The sequence below is a fragment of the Natator depressus genome, chromosome 3 (assembly GCF_965152275.1).
Source record: "Natator depressus isolate rNatDep1 chromosome 3, rNatDep2.hap1, whole genome shotgun sequence".
In the NCBI taxonomy this organism is placed as follows: domain Eukaryota; kingdom Metazoa; phylum Chordata; order Testudines; family Cheloniidae; genus Natator; species Natator depressus.
In genome coordinates, this window is record NC_134236.1 from 132,425,299 (window position 1) to 132,443,470 (window position 18,172).

At 42.1% G+C, this 18,172-nt stretch overlaps 1 protein-coding gene across 3 annotated transcripts in view; it reads right to left on the reverse strand.

Moving 5' to 3' along the window:
- The window catches only part of SIPA1L2 (signal induced proliferation associated 1 like 2), a 236,318-nt gene extending 225,589 nt beyond the window's left edge, over positions 1-10,729 (reverse strand). Inside the window, exon 1 of one of the 3 annotated variants that reach the window (XM_074948841.1) lies at positions 10,704-10,729. The gene's annotated coding sequence lies outside the window, so the exon portion shown is untranslated. The remainder of the gene's footprint in view (positions 1-10,703) is intronic. The other 2 variants (XM_074948842.1, XM_074948846.1) reach the window with 2 other exon arrangements.
- Positions 10,730-18,172: the final 7,443 nt, after the last annotated feature.

Genomic DNA, 18,172 nt, shown 5'->3' on the forward strand with positions numbered 1-18,172 from the left:
GCAACAGTCCTGAGCAGGTTTCAGAGTAGTAGCCGTGTTAGTCTGTATCAGCAAAAACAACGAGGAGTCCTTGTGGCACCTTAGAGACTAACAAATTTATTTGGGGATAAGCTTTCGTGGGCTAGAACCCACTTCATCGGATGCATGGAGTGAAAATACAGAAGCAGGTATAAATACATGAAAGGATGCGGGGGTTGCTTTACCAAGTGTGAGGTCAGTCTAAGGAGATAAATCAATTAACAGCAGGATATCAAGGGAGGAAAAATAACTTTTGAAGTGGTAAGAGAATGGCCCATTACAGACAGTTGACAAGAAGTGAGAGTAACAATAGGGGAAATTAGTATTGCGAAAGTTAAGTTTAGGTTTAGTAATGACCCAACCACTCCCAGTCTCTATTCAGGCCTAATCTGATGGTATCCAGTTTGCAAATTAAGTCCACTTCTGAAGCTACACGTGGGAGTCTGTTTTTGAAAGTTTTTTTTGTTGAATTGCCAATTTTAGGTCTGTTATTGAGTGGCCAGAGAGGTTGAAATGTTCTCCTACTGGTTTTTGAATGTTGTGATTCCTGATGTCAGATTTGTGTCCATTTATTCTTTTGCGTAGAGACACTCTGGTTTGGCCAATGTTCATGGCAGAGGGGCATTGCTGGCACATGATGGCATATATCAAATTGGTAGATGTGCAGGGGAAAAAGCCCTTGATGGTGGCTGACGTGGTTAGGTCCTATGATGGTGTCCCTTGAATAGATATGTGGACAGAGTTGGCACCAGGGTTTGTAGCAGGGTTTGGTTCCTGGTTTGGTGTTTTTGTTGTGTGGTGTGTAGTTGCTAGTGAGTATTTGCTTCAGGTTGAGCAGGTGGGACTTAAAGTATATGTTGGTGAGACTGAGATTTTGATAACAGAGAGGAGGACCCACTATAAAGGATATTACAGACGGAGAGCTTAGAAGAGTGAAATAATTTAAATTATGACGATCACTGGTTGCAAACAATGGTGCCCTCCTGAGCGATGCCCAGCATCATACAAAAGATGTTTGGTACAAATGGCAGGAGCTAACCCAAATTCACTGTGATAAAAAGATGCCAGTAAAGTTAAAGTAGAATGTATAAAACTGTAATTATACACATCCTAATATACAGGACAGACTTTGCCAGCCACAATAAATTAGTATGCTTTCCACTATGAAAATAAAGCTGTTGAGATGATCAAATTGTTGGATGCCCCATGATAGAAAATGAAATGAGGTTGTAAGGGGCCTAAAGCAGGTTGCCCCAAATGAAGAAAAGTTGAGGGAGACTAGGCTACATTAGTGCGGACATGCGCAGCAGAGACGGCAGAAATTATATGGGTAGGATGACCCTTGCAATGATCATGGATGGAAGACAAGTGGAGAGGTCAAAGACTCAGTACATGGACTGGATATCAGAGGATCTTCGAGAGACCAATTTGCACAACAGCCAGGTGTACAATTGTGAGTTTTGTAAGGAGGCTGTAAAAGTTGACAACCCTTAATAGTGTTGAAAGAAAGATTGGGGGGGGGGGGGAGATGGTTTATTATTTAGAAAAAAACAGACAATATTCTGTGAACCTTGTGTCCTCTTGCTATCTGCTTCCTTCTCACATGTGCAACTATAGCTTTTTAATAAACATTTCCACTGCAATCACGCGGTTTTTAAAATTCACACATTGAGTAGTGTTTAATATCCCCCGCCCCAATTCAGAATTTGTTTTTTGAAATTAACAGTTTGAGTTGACTGACATGTGTATTAGAGTGAAAAGCCACTAAAAGTCATCATTGTGCCAATAATTTTATTTTCTGAAAAATAAATTTTCTTGTAATTGAGTTAGCACAGTAGAGGCTTTCAGAAGTACTTCATCCATGGCTGTGCCACTTAACTTTCCATTATAAAAAAGTAAATTAGGAATCAAACATCTAGGTTTAGCAGCTTTTTTTAATAACTTTTTTTTTATGTTAAGTGACAGAGTCAGATAAACTCCCAATTAAAGGCAAAGTAGTCTCCCTCTTCTCTAATCACCACGGTAGATTCAAGGGGCGGGGGGAAGCAGCCTGCTAATCCCTGGGCGTTTTGACTCATTGTGGATGTAACAGCCAAAATGCAGGAATGAAAGGTTTACTGTAACCTTAAGGATGAGAATGTAAATTTAGGAGTCAGGAAGATTCAAGAGTGAAGTTTTCCAAAGAAACATTAACTCCTCCCTATAATCCTACTGCACATCCAGCAGAACTTCACCTCACTCACACTAATAACTGGGAACTGCATGTTACTGATGTAAAGCTTAAAACTAGAAGGCTTAAAAGGAAAGTAGGGTCTCTGCTTCCCCTATAGGAGAAAAGGGAAGCTAGGTTTCTCATCTGTATTTACATAAATAATAATTCTCCTCCAGTGCATTTCAGTATAGTGTTTTACTGTTAGGAGTTATATCATTTCCAAAAATAAAACATAAGTAAATGTGTTTATGAAAAGAGGAGACACTGAAATGTATAACCTGGGTAAAGTGGGTCACCTTGAGCTGACAGATGGACTCTGTTGGGTTGGGAATTCAAATTTGACAAGTCTCACAAAGTTCTGTTGAATAAAGCAAGAGCGCCGTCCAAAGGTCCTGCTTTGCTGTTCTCCACCAAGTAATTCTGATCCCCATATGGAGCCTACTCTGAGGAACTGGACAAATGATAGTGGTGAGGAAAGGTGGACAGAAAGTGGTGGTGGACAGGTCACTGGCAAACAAAAATTCATGGAAGCCCATCACCTGCCCCTGACTTGCACTAAAAATATCCCTGACAAAATGGGTAGGGAGGAGGGTTCAGTACCCACTCCTGCTGGAGCTCTGAGGTCCCCCACTGCCACAACAGTGAGTGGGAGCTCCAGGGTTCCCTTGCTACCCCTGGGCAGTTGTGGAAAGGGGGGCATCGCCCACTGTAGCTGGGAGCTCCAGGGTTCCCTGCCTGCCCATGGCAGCTGGGAGCTGCAGGGTCCCCGCACCGGGGCAGGGAGCTGCAGTGGGCGATTGGGAGCTCCTGGGTCCCTCTTCTGCCCAGCAGCTACCAGCTGTGGGCCCCGCTGGCTGACAGCTCCAGCCCCGGGCAGAAAATATCACAGAGATCGCTGGAAGTCATGGATTCCGTGACCTCCGACACATAATTGTAGCCTTAATTATTAGTGGTTGCCTGAGCCTCACATTAACGTCTAGTATGTGTGTCATATAGCTTCCCTAAAACTTCACCAAGATACCATCACCCTTAAAAGACCACTAGCTGGAGGTCTACAATGGATGAAAATAACCTGCTACACACAAGGCTGACAATGGTTCCAATAGGTGCAATAAGCAATGCACATTTCCCACAATAAGATCTGCACACCTCCAGAAGAAAAGGCACACCTGATGTTCCTGTTGACTTGCCATGACTGACTTTGTGACATCCTGTTGCAAAGGTTCTTCTTGCATTCATGTCCAGTGCCAATCTCAGATGACTGGCCTCACAGAGCGGCGAGCCAATGAACTTCTGAAGTCCTAACTGACAACCACCTATTTGCAACCTGTGATGGAGATCCGGGACTAGGCTTAACTGATTGCTAACCCAAGTGGCAAGAGAGGCTTTCACAATGCAGAAATTTGGCTTAACCAATCTTCACAGTGTGACTGCAGGACAGCGATTCAGATGATCCAACATGTGGTGGAGGAGTGCACAGTTAGAAGATTGGAAATTGGACTGCAACACTTGATACCCTCAGCGTTGCAGCAGTTAGATGGCAGAACAATCTAGATATTACTCCTGGGAGTATTCTGCAGGACTGCACATCTGCAGAAAACAGCCCCCCGCACCTGCAGATTTCCTGCTTTTCCCTACAGAAAATGGCAGACACCCCCACCCCCACCCCCACCAAGCCCAATCTACTCACACCCAGATCCCACCCCCCATTGAACCCAACCACCATCACCTGGATCCCCTGCAGAGTCCCCTGCCATAGGCGCTGACTCTGTGGGTGCTCCGGGGCTGGAGCACACAGAGGGAAAAAAAATGGTGCGTGCACAGCACCCACCGGCAGCTCCCCTATCGACTCCCGCCCACCCCCTGGCACCTCCCACCCACCAGCGGCCCCATGGATCAGTGCCTCCCCCCTCTATCCCCATGCCACCTGCCTGCTGCGAAGAGCTGTTTTGCGGTGTGCAGGAAGGCGTGGAGACACAGTGCACTCGAGGGAGAGGGCAGAACTGGGTGGGAAGAGGCAGGGACGGTATCTTGGGGAAGAAGTGAGTGGATGAAGGGCATGGGGAAGGGCACGGGGCAGAGCTAGGGGTCGAGCACCCCCTGGCAGTTTGAAAAGTTGGCGCCTATGGCCCCTGCACCTGGAACCCCTCCCCGCAATGAGCCCCTGTGCATGCAGATCTCCCACTGAGCTGCCTGCACCCAGATTGCTCCACACAGAAACCTCTCACCCCACACCTGGATCCCCCCCCCCCCGGCCCCGACTTGCATCCTGCTGGGCTGAGCCTGCCCAGTGCCTGGCACAGAGGGGCACACCTAGCACAGAGGGGCCGGGCCCCCGGGTGTTTCTGGGGAAGGCCCAGCCCTTGCACTTTGTTAGGGTCAGGTGCAGCCTCACTGGCAAGTCCCTGTACTGGGGGAGGAGGGGACTTCAGGGTGATTTCCCACCTCAATGCAGCCAGTGGCCTGTGCTCCCCACTGCCAGAACCACATTTATTTATTGACAAACCAAAATCGCAGAATTTTGAAATATTGTACACAGCATTTTTAATTTTCTGGCACAGAATTCCCTCAGGAGTAAGATACGGACTTGTGATAAATATGAAAGAAGGATACAAAGAAATTGTTTTATAAAAGGATAAAATAAAAATTCAGATGAACATGTCTATAGTATTCAGTTCAATAACCACCTCTAAACAGAAAGCAACTTGATTACCTTTATGTGTCTACTTAACAGTTACTTACTCCACCTTCAAAGCAAAACAAAAATTGGGTGGGGAGACGGACAAGATAACCAGATTGCTCAGGAGACTCATTCTCTGTCAGCCAAAAGGTATTGTATAGTACAAGGCACCACAGTACTAGTCAAGGAGAGGAACAAATTGTAAGATTTGGTATAGCAATTGCCACAAGCAAGAGTAAACCTAATTTGATGAGATTTACACTTTCAGCAACACAATGTAAAGTCTCAGGACTCTCTATAAACATGTAAAAATAATCAGTGTTTTCAAGCAAGATGAGACATTTTTAAAACTAGTGTTTTAGGCAAAGCTACAATTTCTCCAGAATTTTATTTTGTTTGTTTACTTTTGGTGGAGGGATAATATGCACAAGGTGCAAAGATGTAACTTTTATAATCTATAATTGTTTCAGCAAGAAAAAAAAAAATGTTCTTTTCATCAGATTATCAACGTGTAAAAGCCAAAAGACTAACCCATCTTGAAACTTTAATGATGTGATGGGAAAGTCTTCTGGATACTTGCAATGTAGCTTTAACGAAATTTGTTTTTGTTTTTTAAATACACCACTTCAACTGCATTTTAAATATGTGGCCATGATCATATATGCAAATGCTACTTAAGAGATCAGCTAATGTTTTTCCTGATGAGCAAGGTATGGCATAATATGTATATATGTACCATCCACCCACTAACCAGCATCTGAGAAATCAGTGAAGCACTTGGTGATGGTCCATAGAGAAATGGCTGGTTACATGAATCTGGTTTCCCTGCCTTGTTTCCTGTTGCTAAATTGCATATAATAGACAGCTAAAATACATTTTAATTCTTTTCTAATATTTTTCCACATAAGCAATTGCTGTAATTGTCACCAGAATGTTATGGCAATTGCACAGTTAGTGGGAGAGAAAGTGGTCAGTCCATGAGAACCTATGTTAAACAGAGGTCCACACAATAAAAAGTCTGACAACTTCTGACCTTCCTGCATATTTAATGTAGTGAAATTAGTCCACTGGAATACTGACATTGTTGAAAGAAAAGGAGTACCTGTGGCACCTTAGAGACTAACCAATTTATTTGAGCATAAGCTTTCGTGAGCTCACGAAAGCTTATGCTCAGATAAATTGGTTAGTCTCTAAGGTGCCACAAGTACACCTTCTCTTTTTGCGAATACAGACTAACACGGCTGCTACTCTGAAACCTGTCATTGTTGAGTACAGTCTACAGAGGAAAGAAAAGGAAGAAAAGGTGAGGAGCATCATCATGGGTCTGGTTTTCAAAGATGAGTGAACACAACTATTTATGCAAATACTCTGTTTTCACACATAGCCATGGTATTTTCACAAGCACTTTGCAAATTAGTTGCCTCACTGGTTATCTGTGCATGCAAATATTTAATTTGCATAAATCACCCTTGAAAGGATCTTTTGTGTTTACAGTATTTACAAAATCAGCAATATACTAGAAAAAAAGAAAAGAAGGTAGCAGCAAAATGTCAAATAAAAAGATACAAGAACATAGAAACTGCAGTACATATCTACTGCAAACCCCTAGGATGGAAGAAAAGCACGAATGAAAAAACTGCTGGACTATTAAGGAGTTTGAAATGACTGGATATTGATCTAATGGAGTACTTTAACTACTTGGATGCCAGTTGTTAGCAAATATAGCTAAACACAAATCAAAGTGATTCCTAAATTAAGATAGAGGACAACTTCATGATCCATCAAAATCAATAAAACCATTGCTAACAAGTCCTTTTTGTCTTCCCTGGAAAATAAATACTATTTTACTCAAACCCATTCTATACCTTCTCACACACATTTCTCACCCCACTAAGCATATTCACAAACTCATATGAAATTAAAACAATCATCTTCACTGTACTTGTTTGGCACTTTACATATTATGACCACATACAGAGAACTACCTTTCTGGTCATTTAGTTTCAAGTAACTAACTAACTGGTATAAAACAGGCACGCCTTATGCATTTGGTAGAGAACAGAATACAAATTCTTAAAAAACTGGCAACGCTATCATTAGTGAATAGCTTATGATTGAACATTTACTGCATAATGTATTTGTGTGGATGACAAATCAATACATCTAGCAGAAGAGCAGGAATGCCTAGCATTTTCACTCTAGCTCTCTATTGTCAGATTAAGCAAATCGACACAATCCAGACCTTAAATCAAATTCTTGCCTTGCCCTAACCCATCCCACAAATTCCACAGTCAAACTTCAAATACTTTGCTTTGAGTTTCAGAATGGAAAAGATCAGAGTAATAATGACAATACGACTGGGAAAATAGGACTTGGATTTGTAAATACAATGGGTTGTTTTGCATTAGTCTAACGAACAAAATTATTCTCACACTGGGTTTGAATTCATTCTCAATTAGAATTTTTACATGATAAACCCAGACCATCCTGTTCAATCCAAATCACAGCTGGCAACCCTCACAGCACCAATGTGGCAAAGCAGCCACTCACTCTTTTAAACAGCTCCCTCCATTGATACAGAAAAACAGTCAGGACAATAATAAGCTGTTGTCCTGACAACCTCACAAAGCAAAGACTAGGTTTACTTTACTCCAGCAGAACAGCAAGGATAACCTCTTCACCTTAAGATGCTCCTAATTCTTCAAGGATAGCTAGCTATTACAATAAGCAAAGACAAGTATAACAAAATATACATATGTATTTAATCTTCGCTATCGAGTCTCACTAATATTTCAATGAGATTTTGAGCATAAGATTAAGAGCATTTAAAATAGTTACTTCCAGTGTTAAGAATATGAGAAAATACCTGGGGGGTTGGGTTTTGTTTGCTTCAGATGACTTATAAAACGAAATACTTTATTCTGAACTAGAAGCTACAAATGAACACAACGGGGGTTGAGGGAGAAGAGACAGGAGCAGAAGGGAGTAAATAGCTTCCAGACCTCAGAAACAAACAAACAAAAAAAAGTAATTGAAATCTTCTTTCATGAAGCTCGCTCTACAGAATATATAAAAAAACACTGGATTGTTTTTTAGTAATAGAATTTTGCCAGCTACTCTAAGCAGTGTGTTAATTGCAGCTCCCCCTTTTAATCCTCCTTCTGAGAGAAAAAAAGATACCATAAATATTTAAGCAAAGTGTACATTTAACAAACTATAAAAGCTGTATTCTGGCTTTGCTTCTCTTCTATTCTGCTTTCAAATCCTGTAACAACTGAACTAGAGAGTTGACTGCTGAATGTGAAATCCCATACGAATCAGATCCAGCATTAAGGAATTAGAGATGGGCCAGAGTTGGCCCCTCAATCTATTGCACATCAAATCAAAGCTTGATCCTCCCCACCCTCCCCCCAAAAAATAGAAAGCAACCTATGAAACCATCTATAGAAGGGCTCAAGGATACTTACTAGGCTACACAAACATTTTTATTTCATACAACATTGTTACTCCATCCCCCAAAGTGCGTTCAAAGTAGACTTTGTTGCAATAATTATGCAATCTCCGCCATTAAGTTTTATTAACAAAAAAGATAGTCAATTATGTAACTTTAACACAGACCCTGTCTAGTTTAAAGTAAAGATCAATAAAGTGAACATAGATTGGAAAAATGAAATATGAATTTAAATTTATATTGCATATCTTCCAAAGTGAATTTTAATTACTCCAATACATTCTCAACTTTCAACTTCTTTTCATGTAATTCAGAGCCATTATGAAAGATGGAGAGCCATCAACAGAGTCCACAGGCACTGGCCCTGGAGAGAAACCCAGAACTTGGATGGGAAGCTAAGGAAGAAGAGGGGATACTGAGATCTATCCTGGAATCTGCAGAGACTCCATTTTTCACATCAGTTTCTGCATACTAGGGATGAAAACCTAACCCTGTCAGAGACAATGACAAAACTCCTATTGACTTTAATTGGGCCAGGATTTCAATGTAAGTGTCTGAAATTTGAAGAGCCTTCCTCTGACCTCTAAACAGCGAGAAAGATATTCTCGACCCCTCACCCATCTTGAGCCTCCCTGGTTACTGCTGGGCAGTGGCCTACCTCTCCTCGGCCTCTTTTCATCAGAAACAGCCACACTGACTTCCTACAATACTGCTCAGCTTTCTCAAACAGGGATAGGGTGCAGCTGCAATAATTTCTTGTCAGTGTCACTGTGCCCACAGAATCCTCAATAACAGTAGTGAAACTAAGCAAATGCCTTGTTTCATTTCAGGCAGCAGCTACTGCTCCTAAAACCTATGAACAGCAGTAGTTACTGGAGCTGTCTGTCTGCAGATTCAGGAAGAAAAGAGAGTATCTGTTCACATTTATTGCAAGTATGGGAAATTGCCTTTATAGTCATGAAGTTGAGAAACTTTATTTGGAAATGGAACCTTTAATTCTGTAGAAAATGATTTCACACACACTAGGGAAACTCACTACTCATCATCTCCAAGTGGATTTTTCTAAATGCTGTTGTAATTACACATTTGTAAATAACTTAATGATCCAAACAATAAGTTCTACATAGCTTCTAGTAAGAATTTTAAACACAAAACTATCACAACAACATTAACATGACATCATTTCTGCTATCAACTCAAAAAGTAAGAGTCCCACTAAATTTAAGCTTCCCACTCTTCTCAGCTCATTCAATTGTTCCTAGATACGGCTGAAAATCTGGTCATTGCTCTACAGATAGAGATATCATGGGGTAAAGTCTCCGGTCTTCACCCATTTGCTTTTGTTGTATATGTCTGAACTTTACCATCACTGTAATAAAGTGAATTGAACATTAATAATCTTTAAAAAGGGGGGGGGGAGGACGTGTACTTCATTCAAGTCCAAAACTTTCTTGAAAATCCAAATTATGTACCTTAGTATCAAAACAATTATGCACCAGGTCTATCTGAATTTTTTTTTTTTTTTTTGCCAGACACACTCTAAATGCATCTTTTGTTAGAGAAAATAGCATTTTTATATAATAAAAATCAGAAGCCATTCTTTCCAAGTAACAATTATTGTATTCATCAGAGCTCTAAACTAAAAAGTATACTCATTCATTCATCATATAATGAGACTGAGTTAGCAGAGAGCCTTTGCCTTTTGTCTCCCACGAAACACAGGTGAAATAAATGGACTGAAGAAAGAACAAGCATCACTAAACTCAACTGCCCAGCCTGCTCAGATTACAAGAAGATGAGATTCTCCTCAAAAATGGCCTTTTTAAGATTGCAAAAATGAATGGTTTTCAGAAGTCAGATACAAACTAAACTATAGGATATACTATAAATACAATACTGCAACCTAAACAATAAAAATAGGAATTTGTCTACCTTTTAGTTCACTGATTCACAATCCAATTTGTCCAATCACCTGTCAAGTCTGGTCATAAAACATAACATAAAAAGTATAGCATTTTAAACTGCAAAACAAACCACACTGAGATAGAGCAGCATTCTTCAAAACAAGGTTTCATTTCAAGCTGACAATATTACTACTGTTGGAAAGCTTGAATGACTAATGTGAGAAACTAGATAAGCAGAAGCCCCACCCTCTTTCCACAGTCACTATATCTATAGTGTGCATCTTGTATTTTTACACTGATTACACGGCAGCTCTCACTCATTGTTACAGCACCCCATTCACTCATCTGTAAGAGGCATGAAGTTACAAAACATCCTATTCTTCAACACCACAAGACAATCAAAATCCCAGTCTACGCAAATGAAAATTATTTTCTTACTGCCTGCAGGTCAAACTGCTGATCTGCACTTAAAAATCCTGGGTGCAATGAGTGACTGATGTGTCCAATGTAAAGCTGAAAATGAAAGCTGGCTTCCTGCCTCAGTTCACTTATAAGTGTCAAACAGCAAAAGAGATTTATGATTTTGCCTGTTTTGATCACAGCTTTGCTTAGTTCCTCTTCTAGCTCTCCTTATTCAATGTGAATCATACTGCACACTGATCGTAATTAATGGCTACCCAAAAAAATGAGTGTCTCATTTGTGTCAGACAATCAACACTGAAATTCAGGTTCTCCTTGGACAGAAGCCTTTAAGAATGTCCTTGCTTGAGCAGCATGTTAATGCCAGTAATGTAGGCTTCAGCTTTTGTTTTAGTCTAGATTTCATGTCAGACTTTTAATATAAGGAAGTAATAGGCTTTTTACTGATCAAAAATGTCATTAGTTAAGTGGTCCTGTAACCTGACACACAGGTATTCCTTGATGCTTTATGTCCTCTCAAATCAACTATTAGATGTGCAAAAACCAAGACAATGGATTCAGAGACCTCTCTCTGTGATCATGCTTTATCTGAACACTACATAAATTATAAATCAACTGTTGAGTCTCAGTAATGTTAAATGTCCAAAATGCATTACAACCCTTGATGATTTAAACATTTCTGCATAAACAAACATTTCAGAGTGGTTTTAAAATTCAAATCTTCCAGAGATACTATTACAATAAGAAAATATGTGGCCCAATGCTGCATTCCATTGAACACTATGGGAGTTTTGGACTTAAAATACAGGATTGGGGCCACGATCATTCCTAAACCCAGCAAGCGCTGATGCGCTGTGCTACTAAACTCAGGGTTGAAGTGTACCATGGCATCTCTAAAAGCATCTGCAGAATTTAGGCGAGGTTTGCAGTTTTCCCCATGAGTGTTAGCACAACACAGTCCTAAAATAAACAAGTAAAGAAAAAAGTCGATCAAACTATCGGAGGAAATGGTAACTTAGACTGGGTTGTTGTAAATGAAAAACAATCCGCTTCATTATCATGAACCCCATACTTGGATTTCTCAAACTTCCAAATCAATCTAAATAGCAATCTCCTATAAAAATACCCTAAATATTTTTCTGAACATCTGACTTTGTCTTAGAACTAAAAGATTTACTGTAAATATTGGTAATAATGTGTATGTAGAATTACTTCGGTCAACAGTCAGATACTGATCAAAACAATAAACTGTAAATGAGTAAACTTTAAATTCTGTTTAGGTCTAATCAGTGCATAACTGATTATGAAGGCATCTTAGAATTTGTAGAAAAACAGAAATACATAAATTAGGCAGCAGAGACAGACAAGTCAGAACCATTCCCTGTTTTCTGATATGAGAAAGCCACCTAGTGTAAGCATTTATAAATGAAAATTGCACACAAAAGACTCAAGAAAAGAATTCACACAAGCAATTCGTATCAACTTTGCATGGGTCTTCAGCATCATGAGCAACAAAAATAAAGTTTTAGCCACAAGAAGAAAGGCTGAGTTATAACATAAGTACCAATGTTTTAAAGTTATCCTACAATTAATATTAATAGCTTACTGATCCACTTAGTATGTTAATACACACATGTGACAGTAGTCAACTTTAGAGCAGTCTTTTGTCAAGATTAGGCTAAAGCTAGCTGCATGCCACTATTGACTAATACCTCCCAAGCAAAAGACTATGTTATGCAGTAACTGCAACATAAAAATAAGTAAACGAACACAAAGTAGTTCTCGCCTCTGTTTCAGGGAATGAACCTGACACTTTAACACTAAAAAAAAGTTTGAAAACGGATCACGGGGTACATATCAGAGTACTGTATTACAGAAATAAGAAAGAGTGCAAAAGATGCTTTTGAAAAAGAATGTAGGGTCCTATATACAAAACAAACAAACATCAAATGGTCTGTGAAATCACTTAAAGAAACAGGACCAGTTCAATCTGTTAGAAGTGTGTGTATCCCTCTGCTAACCCTAAATCTACACTGGTCTCTCTTCCATGATCTCTCCCGAAAAATATCCCACAGATGCCGGATAAAAATAAACTTTTTTTAAAAGCTGCTTTTCAAGACCAACGCACCTTGACAGACCTGTTTTAAAAAAAAAAAAAAAAAAAGCAGCAGCGCCTCGAGGCGACCGACCCCCCAGGGAAACGCTTTACGCAGCAGACTGGAGCTCTTTTTAACAGCCTGGCGCAGCGGCCCCACGCCAGGTGTAACGCCGAGAAAGGGGGTGCCCCACTGCGCTGCGTGGGTGGGGGCGGCTGGGGGAGATTTCCCCCCACCCCGCCTCCTCCGGGGAGTCTCTCCTCCCGCCGCAGGCACCATGGTGGTTGCTGTGGGGCTGGCGAGACGGCCCCTCACATCCCCACCCTCCCCAAACTGGGGTGCCCCCTGCAGACCGCTCCCCCCCCCAGCCTCGGCTCGCGCCCATCCCTCCAAACACCCCCCGAACCCGGGGCTCCCCCCCCCCCGGCAAAGTGACTCCCCCACCCCCCCGCCAACCCTTCCAAGCCCGCTTCGCTCGCCCCTCTCCCCAGGAGACCCACACACGCACCCCGCCCCGGGCACGGCTCCTTACCTGGCATGCTCCGCCAGCCGAGCGCTGCTGCGGGATCCCCGCCCCCCGAGCCCTGTCCCCCGCCCGGCTCCCCGGGGCGCTCCGGGCTGGGCAGGGGCGGCCGGGGTTGCGGAGCGACTCGCTCTCTCGCGCCCGCTGCCCGGCGTAGTTGCCGGCGCTGAGTCTCGGCTCTGTCTCTCAGCGGCCGCCGGACGGGGAAGGGAGGGGGAGCGAGACTCCCGCCCTCCCGCACGCACCCCGCCCCTGGCCGCGCCTCCCCATCCTCCCATTGGCTCCATCGCCTCAAGCCCAGCCCTTGGAGGAATCTTAACTCTCGATTGGGGGCTCGCCCTGTCTCTCAAGGAGCAACGCCACGCCCACACCCTCTGGGGGCCCGCTCCCTGCGGCTGGGTGCTTTGGTCGTTCGCTGTTTACCCTCCCGCGCCTGGGCTCCACGTTCTGGGGCGTCCTGGGGGGGAACGTGGGGGGCTCGCGCTGCGCGGGGAGCAGCGGCTGCAAGAGCAGGTGGTGCTGCACCGCGGAGGGGTTCTGGCCCTGCGGGGGATGCATAGGGCCCGGTCCGCTGTGTGAGGGGCGCGGGCTGCCACTCCTGCTCCCAAAGAAAACTTCGGACAACTCCTTATCCGCATCAGGCAATGAAGGATCGGCCCCTGCTCTCGCACTAACTGAGCTAGAAGCCAGGCTGCGCCGTTTGCGGCAGGGCTGTACACATCACGTCAGTCAGTCATCGTTGTCTTCGCTTTCAAGACCCTGGACAACTCCGCCCAGACCCACACATCTCTGGTCTTATTTCTTGCTGGGTTTTGTCTGTTTCGCGTCAGTGCCCACTCCATGTCCTCCCACTCCTATTTCTGTGCCTTAAGCACAGAGCAACCTTCCAAACTCTGTGCGGTAGGCCCCCACCCGCCCCTCGTTCAGATCCTTCCTAACATCTCTTTTCTGCGTGGAGCCCCACAAGAACTGAATTAGTAGCCATTTTAAAATATACGATCATTATTAATAAACATTCATTTTCTGAATAATAATGAAAGCCTACATGGATCACACACATATGCAAGTGAGAAGTACTAGAGAACCCCACTGAGCTAGGATGGTGTAGCTCTGTTTTTGCATTGTCCATCTTTGTTATTTTTCCATAGTTACTGTAATTGTTATATATAGTTTGATAGGATTGTTTTGAAATCAATAAAAATACTTACAATAAATACACACTAAATTATTTCTTCTGAATGACCCTCTGTTTTCTGCCTTCTGTATGCCACTCTTTTAGATAGTGAACTGGGGCAGAGAATGTCTTCATCTTGTCTATGACAGAAAAGAACACATTGTCTTTACTTAACAAATAGGCCACAACCATTTATCCAAATTTCCACCGCCTTCACAAACTTCAGGGTATTGTAATAAGTGATGCAAACAACATCTGGTTTTGGCTTTGAAAAAGTCATCAGTCTGTTTCCATTTGTAGACCAAGATGAGGTTGCACAATAAATATGTTAATTTTCATGCCATCATCCTGACAGTTGAAATAGTGTTTCCCTGTCCACAGCTCCAAATTATGAAGAGGACTACAACATACTTTAAAATGAAAGCCCACTCCTATGTAAACCTATAGAAATAAACCCATAGAACTGCTTTTTTCCTATTGTTATGTAACTTTCTGGTTGCACCAGTTTGCTCAGCTCTTGTGAATAGGCAGCATATTGACATTTACAAGAATTGTGCTTTCTTCCCATAGAAACAGATCAGAAAGACACAGTGGAGAGGAAATGCCATATGGATGCCCAGGATCCAAACACACATGCTAGATCAAATGCTTGATCAAATTTTAGATTACTCGCTTTAACTGTTCCTTTTAAAAAGAAAAGGAGTACTTGTGGCACCTTAGAAACTAACAAATTTATTTGAGCATGAGCTTTCGTGAGCTACAGCTCACTTCATCAGATGCATTCTCAAATAAATCTGTTAGTCTGTAAGGTGCCACAAGTACTCCTTTTCTTTTTGCGGATACAGACTAACACGGCTGCTACTCTGAAACCTGTTCCTTTAAAATACACTTTAAATCAGAAACATACACTATCCTCTACAGAATTCAGAGACTCCATATTTACCTGCAGAAGAAATCATTATATATCATGATTTACTCCAAGGTGCAGATAAATATATTATTTAATATTTGGATTAGTTTTAAATGTTATTTTTAACTAAAATGACTCTTAGATGATAGCTGATTTGTGTATTAAGGCAAGGGGACAGGCACCATTTTGGTGCCATGAAACTCGGAGAGAAACACAGCCAGTAAAACAAGGTATTTCTCCATTATGAGCATTTGATAAATATTCTTGGTGGCAAGTTAATTCCTCTAAAACCCAGACTAGTTCAGGAAAACTCACCTCAAGAGAAAGAGTCTTAACCCAGAGAATACAGATAGGTTTAAGTATACAATAAAGCATATATTATAAAGCCTGGTTTTTGCTATTATTTCTTATTATTTCTTCTTATTGCCCAGTCTCTTTATTGTAATGCTCTGGCTGCTTGTTCCTCTAAATCTTTCTCAGGAAACCAGGTGCCTCTCCTGTTCAAGAAGTTCAAGCTTCTTGCTACAGCGATTCAGTTTTTTCACATTGTGACTCTTGCTGTCTCTCTACTTCTCTGCATCTGATGAGAAGTTCTCTCACCAAAAGGGTTGCTCCGCACTCCCCAGTCCCTCCTAAAATCCTTCCATACAGAGACCCTAATGCCCTTCCTAATCATTCCTCCCCTTCTTGCTCTTTTCTCTTCTCCCCGCACCCCCCAAAAAATCCCAAGTTATGCCTGTTAGTCCTGCTGGCTGGGGGTTGACAGCTTCTCCCTACATCTTGTCATGATTGTCCCTGAGTTGACAAGTGTACATTCCTATCAAGTTATGCAATAAACTCTTGGTCAAATTCTATTCTTAGTTACATCCAGGCAACCCTGTAACTGACAGCAGAATTTGACCAAGAATTACCAGTCTGGGAACAAGAGAGTAAAAGTCTCCTATTTGGATTCTCTATATTACTGGAGCAGCCTCATGTCCTAGATTGTCAAAATCCCCTGCTCCACAGTTCACTTACCAGCAGTTTTATTGTGTCTCTTTAACAATTATACGTTTTATTCAGGAATGTGCTTTTACTACTAATCACCACTAGGTGTCCTCTATCAATTACACAGCTGCGCCTCGAAAGACACAATACTAACTTCTAGCAGGCTCTCTACAGGACTAAGATCTCTCTAATCCAGTCTTACTTGGATTCAGTCAAATGACTAACAAGTTACTATTGTTGCTTTTCTGCTGCCTATCACATCTCAATATGGCTAAACTGTTCCTTTACAAACTTGGCCTTACATGTGAAATATTTTTTGATCTGATATATTGATACACTGACATAGCATAACAAACAGCACTATTGCATCTGGCACACTGAAAACAACAGTTGGCATCTGCTTGTTGATTGTTTAAGATTTATATAATAAAGTGCTCTGGATGCAGATCAAGTTTCTGCACCATATGTACTCTTTCACCTACCTTGACAAAGGAAAAAAATGACAAGGAAAACTGACTGAAAGGTCTAGATGTACTGTATGTTTCAGAGCACCTTTGTATCGTTCACAGACATGCTAATAAATCCCTATAAGGATATTCTTTATGCCTCTACAACAGTGGTTCCCAAACTGGGGTTCGCGAACGTTACAGAGGGTTTGCCAGAAAAATTTCACTAATGGCAGCCAGAGGACCCTGGGCATTGGAGGCAGCAGGTGGGACCCAGTTGCAGGGCAGACAGCCCGAGCCCCAGGGAGAGCAGGGCCGGGCAGTTGGGGCTGGCATCCCAAGCCCCGGCGATCAGCGGGATCTGCAGCCCGACCTCAGTGGAGCTCAGTTGACCGAGGCGGTCAACAGGGTCCAGCAGCAGGAGCCTTGCGGAGTGCGGAGGAAATTTAAACTTAAATCCCTGGAAATATTCATTTTTAGAAGGGGGTTCAAGAGATTTCACAATTTAGTGAAAGGGGTTCACGGGCTGTTAAAGTTTGGGAACCAGTGCTCTACAGTGATACCATTAACTCCTTCCTGCACTTAGGGTGAAATTCACCCCTCTGCAGAGAGCCAGTGTAAGGCCCATATACCACTTAACACTTACTTTTAAGGCTTAAACTGGACTTGGGAGGTATATAGACCTTGTGTTGGTGCTCCGCACTGGAGTGAATTTCACCTTTAATGAACAGCCCTAATAATGCAGTCCATGTGGTCAAAAAGATATTTGTGATCTGAGTTAATGAAGCGAGCGTGCTACATTAGCAGGCATACAACATATAATATGCTTAGACTGAATTCCTAAAATTATATATTACCTATAACTTGACAAGACCCAATAGCTGCTGCTGCCATACAGATGTGTGATGCCAGAACAGTCTGAAGTCATGCTCTGATCATTGATTTATTTATTTTTAGGCAGTGTAGTTCTCTTCCAGTGTCACTCCATTTGCTTGCAAGACTACCATCTGTGCACTCTCAGGGACATGACAGGAGAGAAACAAAGAAAAGGAGACAGAATAAAGGTACAAAGAGGTAAACAGGAGCTTTTGCATTAAGCAGGGTTGGTTCAGGGATCTGGAATGCAGGAGGAATAGGAAGGGGATGAATCCCCTGTCCTAGCAAAACTAAAACAGAAATTCAAAGTGTAACTGAAAAGGGATGGAAAGATGGGAGGATGTTGAATTTCCTTTGACATTCAAATACCTCCAGATTGTATCAATTTTTCTAGAATTTTCTGATGGAGGGCACCCCTTCTACTACAGATTTGAAATTTAAAACCTACAGCAAATCAGCTTTATCTCTAACATAT